An 8,168-nucleotide genomic window follows, 5' to 3' on the forward strand; every position below is an offset into this window, starting at 1 on the left:
AATTTCAATACAAGTATCAGGATTTAAGAAAGTAAAAGAAGAAGAGGGGTTGAAATCGATTAAAAGGAGCGCCGGAAAATAAATAAACACAGGTCGAAACAACGTTTGCGCGACTAACGAGAACAGGATGACAGAAAACAAAGTAGGGAGCTTCACGCTAAAAGTTAAGGGTGCCACATATCACCCCGTATTCGTACGCGTGGACTCAGGACTCCAGGAAAAGAAGCATACAGACTTTAACTATGCGAATGTGGACGGTAATATTCCGTTTAAGGTCCCCCACGAACAATACGAACACAATTACAGGATTCACATGAGTGGTACCTCACACCATTCTAAAGTGAGTCACCTGAGGAATATTCCAGAATAAAATCCATCCCTTAGCAGTATTATAAAAAGCAAGCATCGGACTGCCAGAGCCAGTGCGTCAGGAGCTTTTAAACTAAGAGTAGAGCCAGTGCGTCAAGAGCTTTTAAACTAAGAGGAAGCTCTCAACAAAGTGTAGTACAGTACAATTTCGGGAACTCTTTTGTCTTGAATAAGATTTTAATCAACTAAATTTCAATTTCTAATCGACATCTATTTATTTCTACTGAAATCAAGCATCGATTTCGAAAATTAAAATTAAATACAAAAGAGTAAATATCGAATTAGACTCCATCATTCATAACTTCAGCATTGAGAAGTTGACAATCAACTTAGTGTCTCGCGCACTCAACATCGGAGGACCTTCCAGTTTTAACGCCTCCATTCTCCAGATTCAACATCTCCAACCTCTAGACGAATCAACGCATAAGTTCATTGCGACATCACCTTCAACAACTTGAAGACGACCTAAAATTCAACTTCACGCAATTGCTCACTGACCAGAGATTCCAATCGTAACAACCTGGTAAGAGAAGTATTCCGTAACAACATCCTGAGTGTACCAGTTATAAATAAAACACCTATTTAATGTATTCAAATCGTAAGTAAATATTTAATTTCTTTCTTTAATATTTCATTTTCTCCTCTTTTCCTTTTTTAACCGGTTCTGATGGTCATCCCTTAATGTTAACTAGTCAATAAGTTTCTAAATCAAAGAGATCTGTCAACCAAGATTAGCGACTGCTACTTCCCAGGGTAAAGGCATTTAGTTGTCTGACCATTACAAACAAGCAGTTGATCACATTTGTGTCGTCCCAGGACGTAACACAAATAAAATTTTTGGTGTCAGAAGTGGGATTCAATAGAAAAATAATGCCCGTGACGATCTCTCTGGTATGGAAACTCCATCTCCTGGTAGAGGGAAATTAAACCCTAAAGTTGTTATTTCCCCACCCGTAGGTCAATCAATACTTCGTACCCCAATATTACCACGATATCGACCTCCAGAAAATCCAATAGACAGTATCATAGTTCAAAAATAAAACCCTGATTTAGCAAATTTATCCGACGCAAAATTCGAGGATTTAGAAAATCCGGAACACAGAAATCAAAATCAAATAATTCCAAACGTTTTTAATCCGAAGCAACAGGAAATAATTTCGGTGCGAAACGAGGTCAAAACAGAGCAGACCATCAAAAATGATCCAGCAAATCCACTAATTCCACCAGTTCCGCCAAATCCAGATAACGAAAACGATCGAGTGGTGAATCTGCGAACAAAATCGCCGACGTGGAGACGACCATATGCCGTTCCGGTATCAATTAAATATGCTATCGAAGTTGTACCTATTTTGACGGTCAAAATATTCCATTCTCTTATTTTGTCGAAAGGCTGTCGCGAAGCAAAAAGCAAATGAAATACCCCCTGAGGACACGAGCTTAAGTTTAGTTAGAGTTTTTACAGGAAATAAACTACGTGGACTTAGTCCGACGGACAATTCTTTCCACAGGAATTCGCAGGAATGTTGAACAATTTATAACCTTCTTAAAAAACTTATATGCACCTTCTAAAACATACCTTCGGTTGTTAGGAGGAACTAGGTAGAATTTTTCAAAGGGATGATGAAAACGCAGTAAATTACACAAATCGTGCCCGCAGGTAGGCAACAGGAATTCTTGACGCCTATAAAGCTCAAAAGAAAATAGAGATGATGCCTCTTGCGTTCAGAAGAAGCACTTATAACATAGAAATTAAAAATTCTTTAATTCCAAGGCTTAAAAACCAGAAATTGAGCAGAGGAATTTCTAGAAATAAAAATTTTATGGACACGGTTCTGAAAGCTTAATTCACATCGAAAGACAGTTAGAAGCAAAAAACGCGTTACGTGGAAAAATGCCTCATAAGTATAATCGATCGACGGAAACGTATAGTTTTGACAGAAACTCACGAAATACAAAAGATATAAATGTAATTCAAGATCAACCGTTAAAATGCGAATTTTGTCGCGAAAATTGACATTCGACAACAAATTGCCCACAAAAAAATAATAATAATAGAAACTTAAACTCTCGGTACTACGATAAAATGTGTAGATGTTGCAAAAATCCGGGTCATACTATTGAAGAATGCCAAAAAAGGCAATATAATAACAATATTAGATATCAACGTCCAAATAATTCAGAAAATTTTCAACAACTTTAAATCCAGCAATTTTTAATCGCCAACCACATTATTTAAATACGCAGAAATTCCTATAACCGTTCCAAATCAACCAAATTATCAACGAAATCCAGAATTTTAATCAACCTAGATTTCAACAGAATAATAATTATAATCGTCCAAATTTTCAAAACCCAAATTACCGAAATTTTCAACCACCCGAAAATTACAATCGCGCAAAATTTCAAAATTCAAACTATCGAAATTTTCAACCTCCTAATAATTATAATCGTAATAACTTTTCACGTGAAAGTTCCCAACCTCACTCAAACAATTCTAATAATCGAAACAACCCAAGTAATTTTAGCAATCCCAATAATTTTAATGATCGAAATAAAGGACCGGTAAGATTCGCGGATGATCAGCAGGTACCAAACATCGATCAAAGTCCTAGAAATACGTATCAGGGAAACTTCCCACCGCTTCCCCGAGCGGGCGTATCGAGGGAAGCTCAAACCGAACGTCCAATTTTGCACATACAGAACGCAGATACGGAATCAGAAACAATAGAAGAATCGGAAACGTTAGGAGAATTGTTTCAGTCGCCTCTATCGAATTAAAACAAAAATGTCAAGCTCCTACAATAAGAATCGATACACCTAGCTATAAAAATTCTGTAATAGTTATGATTGACACCGGTTGCGAAATAAATTTAATTAAATTAAGTGCATTAAATTCAGAAGCGTGGATCGATAAAGACGAAATAGTAAAATTAAAAGGTATAACGACAGAACATGTCGCTACATTAGGGAAAATCAATACTACATTTCACGGTGTCCCAGTAGTATTCCATATAGTATCGGATGACTTTCCCATAATAAGGGAAGGAATTTTAGGGTCGGACTCTTTAATTAGTAATAATATAGATGTCCTATATTCTAAAAATTGTCTCATGTGGAAAGGTAAAAAAATTAACTTTGTACATGAAGAAACAATTACTATCCCGTCACGCACAAAGGCAGGAATGTATGTGCGCGTGTAGCCTAACTTCCCTAAGTAGAGTACGGGGAACGTATGTCCCACGGTTGTTCGTAAATGACGAGAAAGAAGAATAATAGCAAATTTTTTATTGGTGAAGCATTGAGTTAAAGAAATGAAAACGGTAAAAGCGTATTTATATGTGAGTAAATTCTACCGATGTCACTGTAAGACATCGCTATACCGAAGAAATTTTCTTGAACCTTACAGAAATAAAATATGAATCGAGAAATTATATATTAAGTCTTTAATGAAAATTCAAATTCTACTAAATCATACGAAAATTCAAATTCAGAATAAAAATAATAATTCACGTAAAAATATTTTATTCTACTAGTTTCATGTGAAGAATTATAATTCTACTAGTTCCACTGAATCTTATGGTTCTTGCGAAAGTGAAAATAAACAGGAAATTAAAAATCAAAAATCTAAAACTTCGAAAATTTTTAATATACATACATTGTCCGGATAATATACAAAGAACGTATTTCGGAAATTTGGAATTCGTTGCATACCAGAACATTTAAATGAAGGAGGTAAAAGTTACCTTGAAAAACATATTATTAAAAACCATGATTTTATATTATTTAGATGGAGATAAGATGGGTTGTACAGACGTACTAGAGCATAAAATCGATACTGTAGATGACATACCCATTAACGTGAGACAGTATCGTTATCATCCTATGTTAAAAGATAAAATCGAAGAACAAACACAAGATTTATTACGAGACGGTATCGTCGTACATTCTAAATCACCATATAACACGCCTGTATGGATAGTCCCAAAGAAGGATAATTCTCAGGGACAAAAACAATGGCGTATGGTTTTAGATTATAGAATGTTAAATAAAAAGACAATTACAGACGCATATCCATTACCTTTGAGTACCGACATATTAGACCAATTAGGAGGGGGCGATATAACTTTTACAACATTAGACCTCAGAGTCCAGGTTATCATCAAATTAAAGTAAGTCCGAAGGACAGACATAAAACCGCTTTCTCCACCCCACTTGAGGGTGCATTATGAATTTGTACGAATGCCTTTCGGATTAAAAAATGCTCCTGCAACACATTTCAACGTTTGATGAACATTGTATTAAATTAAGGTTTTACAAGGGGAATCGATATTCTAGTGTATCTCGACGATATAATTATTTTGCGAAATCACTTGAGAGAACATGAGAGTTAAACTCTGAACAGCGAGTCGCGCAACGCGAGCTTCGCTTGAAGGAGGACTTAAACTACAGCCGGATAAATGCGAATTTTTGCGAACAGAGAGTCGCGTATCCTAGGTCATATTATTTCCACTGACGGCATAAAGGCCTGATCCGAGAAAAAATCGAAGCAGTTAAAATTTTCCCAAAACCACAAAACATGAAAAATATTCGACTTAATTTCTAGGATTGGCGGTAGGGGATATTATTACCGCTAGAATAATTATTCATCAGAATTTTGCCTCCAAACTGCTAAACCTTTAACAAATTTATTGAAAAAAGACGATAGTTTTTGAGATGGGGTCCAGAGCAACAAAAGGCATTTGAGAAATATTACGTAATAAATTATGCGAAGAACCTGTATTACAATATCCCCGATGTAATGTCTCAACCGTTTATTGTAACGACAGACGCGTCAGGGGAGTCGCAATAACCAGGAATATTGAGTCAAGATCTATCTCTAGGAAAAGATAGACCAGTAACGCATATACATCGCGTGTTTTAAACGATAATGAAAAAATATAGTACATATGAAAAGAAGCTTTAGCTATTTTACATTCAGTATCACAATTCCGCCGCATATTTATATGGACGACCATTTAAACTAGTGACCGATCCACAAACCATTAGTATGGATGTGTAACGTAAAAGACCCTACATCTAGACTTCACGCGATGGCGCTTTAAAAGTTAGAAGAATATCCAATTCGAAGTAATTTATAAAAAGCCGGTAAAACAAGCATGAAATGCCTACGCACTATCTCAATTTATCCCCTAATATGCCGGACAATGAAGAAAAAGAAATAGCCGAACAGCGAGGAATTACATTTTCCAATTACACGAGCTCAAAGCTGCAAAATTTCAAATCAAGAAATGAAAAGCCGGAACGAAGCAGAAAGAAAAACAATCAAGCTTAACAGGAGAAGCCAGAGAAAGGAAAAGAATAGTCAAAAGAAAGGAAAGGAAGAGCCAGCAGATAAAGAAATTACAAAGGTTCACCTATAGCTCATCGTTTAAGAAAGCAAAGATCCAAAGCTTGAGACGACATATCTCTACCCAGTACATCACTAAAGGAATTGATAAGAAGAGTTTTCGATAAATTACCATCTTTCGAAAAGGAAACCAATTCCAGTAAATGCGATAAAAAAGTCAATCGTCATCCAAGATCAGCAACCGGCAGTATAGGGAAGGATCAAGTGGTGGAGATCATCACGGCAGCTGAAAGATCGAGATATTAGGAAAACACCCAAGCACGGACACAACTATATACTTCGAAGTAACAACGCCTCGTTTACAACGACGACGCTGCATGGAGAACACGTTTAACAGACCTAGAAATCTCAGGTGAATCCATGAGTATGTTTTCGGATGACTCTGATAGCGAAACAATTGGAAGACGAGTACGAGTACCACCATTTATGGACAGACGTGTAAACGAAAGGGAAGATGGATTACATAGCAGAAAGTTGAAGAAAATGAGGACCAAGAAGATGTGAGAGGCTAATAGATCCCAGGACGAGCAAGAAAAATTATTGAAACCAGAGACCAAATATTTATGCAGAAAAACAATTATTTGTATTTTCTGGATAAAGTATGGTCAACCGGTTGATAGCAGACGACAGAGAATTAGAAGAAAGATCATTACTGCCTAAATTTAAGAATTTACAAGCAGGTGAGTATAGCTATAACGAGAATAGGTAGCAGACACCATGTAGCTAGAATGAGTTAGTAAAGGGGAATCTTTAAGTTGGGTTGATGGGGACATTGACACGCACCTTGACCAGACTTAACTTACGAGGCCAATATCCAATAGCTAAGATCTGAGTAGCACGTAAACAGTATCCCCTGGACTCGTATATCAACAATGTTAAGAATGTTTTTCTAAAAAATCAATACTACACTGGTAGTATGTCTAGGAATAGTAACTTACGTGCCGAAAAAGAACAACGTAAGCAGGTAATAGAAGAAGCGCTCATTCGTTAGCTATAGGCGGTCATAAAAGGGGTAACAAAACGTATAACCGTATACGTTTACATTATTTTGAAGACATGAGAAAATAGACATACAAAAATTCATACAACGTTGTTTATCGTGTCCAATTGTTTTAAAATTAAAAGCGTATTAAAACTAAACAACCGATGCAGATTACAGATACTCCCTAAAGCTGCGTTTGATAAAATCGCGATGGATATCTATTAGGACCATTAACACGAACGAGAAATGGATATACTCATATTTTAACCGTACAGGATTTATTAACTAAATTAGTTATCGCAATTCCTTTACGTCGAACTACTTCTGAAGATATTGCGCGTGCTTTAGTAAAGCGAGTTATTTGCGTTTACGGTACACCTAAATCGGTTTTAACAGATCAGGGATCTAATTTTGTTAGTGAATTAATGAGAAATTTCGCGAAAATATTTAAAATTAAACAATATCGAACTACTGCTTTTCACCCTCAATCTAATGGATCTATTGAAAGATCGCACCATTCACTCGTAGAATATTTAAAACAATTCTCCAATGAAGAAGAACATTGGGACGAATGGTTAGAATTAGCTACATTTTCGTATAATACTAGTGTTCATGAAGGAACTAGATATCAACCCTTTCAATTAGTATTTGGTAGGCCGGCACGGTTACCAGCTAGCGTTTGTAATAATGAAGATGAATTACGTACATATGAAGACTATTTAATTGAATTAACTACTAAAATTTATGAAATTCACGAAATCGCGAGAAATAATTTAATTATAGCCAAAGAAAAATCAAAACAGCGTTATGATAAAACGGCGCACCCAGTAAACTTTCAAGTAGGAGATTTCGTTTTCTTAGTAAGCGGTAAGAAAAAGGGTAAATTAGGTAATCCGTATGAAGGACCATATGAGGTCACTGAAATAATGCCCGACGGTAATGTAAGAATTCAGTATAATCAAAAATCTAAAGTAATACATCCGAATCGGTTGATTTATTAAAGAATCAATCCCAACGAAGAAACTGATAGTGATTAAAAAATTGGTTGTTTTACAGAAAAGATGAGGAAACTATTTCTGGAAATAATCTTTTTCGGGTTCACCTTTTTAATCTACGTGAGGGGAATAAAAGGGGACACGGTCAAGTATACATCATTTGTTCACAAAACCGGTATTTATTTCGAATATTTGGAAGATGTCCAACTCACCAAAAACAATTGGAAATTAGTAGCACTTTTTAACTTAACTGATCTTGAACTTAAAAGACCAACAATTTCAAATTTACAAATAGATTCGGTTGATCTACAATGCCAAGCATATATCAATATATCAATTTGTCGTCAATATATCGAATTAAATCTCTATAACCATTTTATCAAACAAATAGATTTAAAATTAACCGAGTTAAACC

This window comes from Cotesia glomerata, linkage group LG1 (assembly GCF_020080835.1).
Source record: "Cotesia glomerata isolate CgM1 linkage group LG1, MPM_Cglom_v2.3, whole genome shotgun sequence".
NCBI lineage: Eukaryota > Metazoa > Arthropoda > Insecta > Hymenoptera > Braconidae > Cotesia > Cotesia glomerata.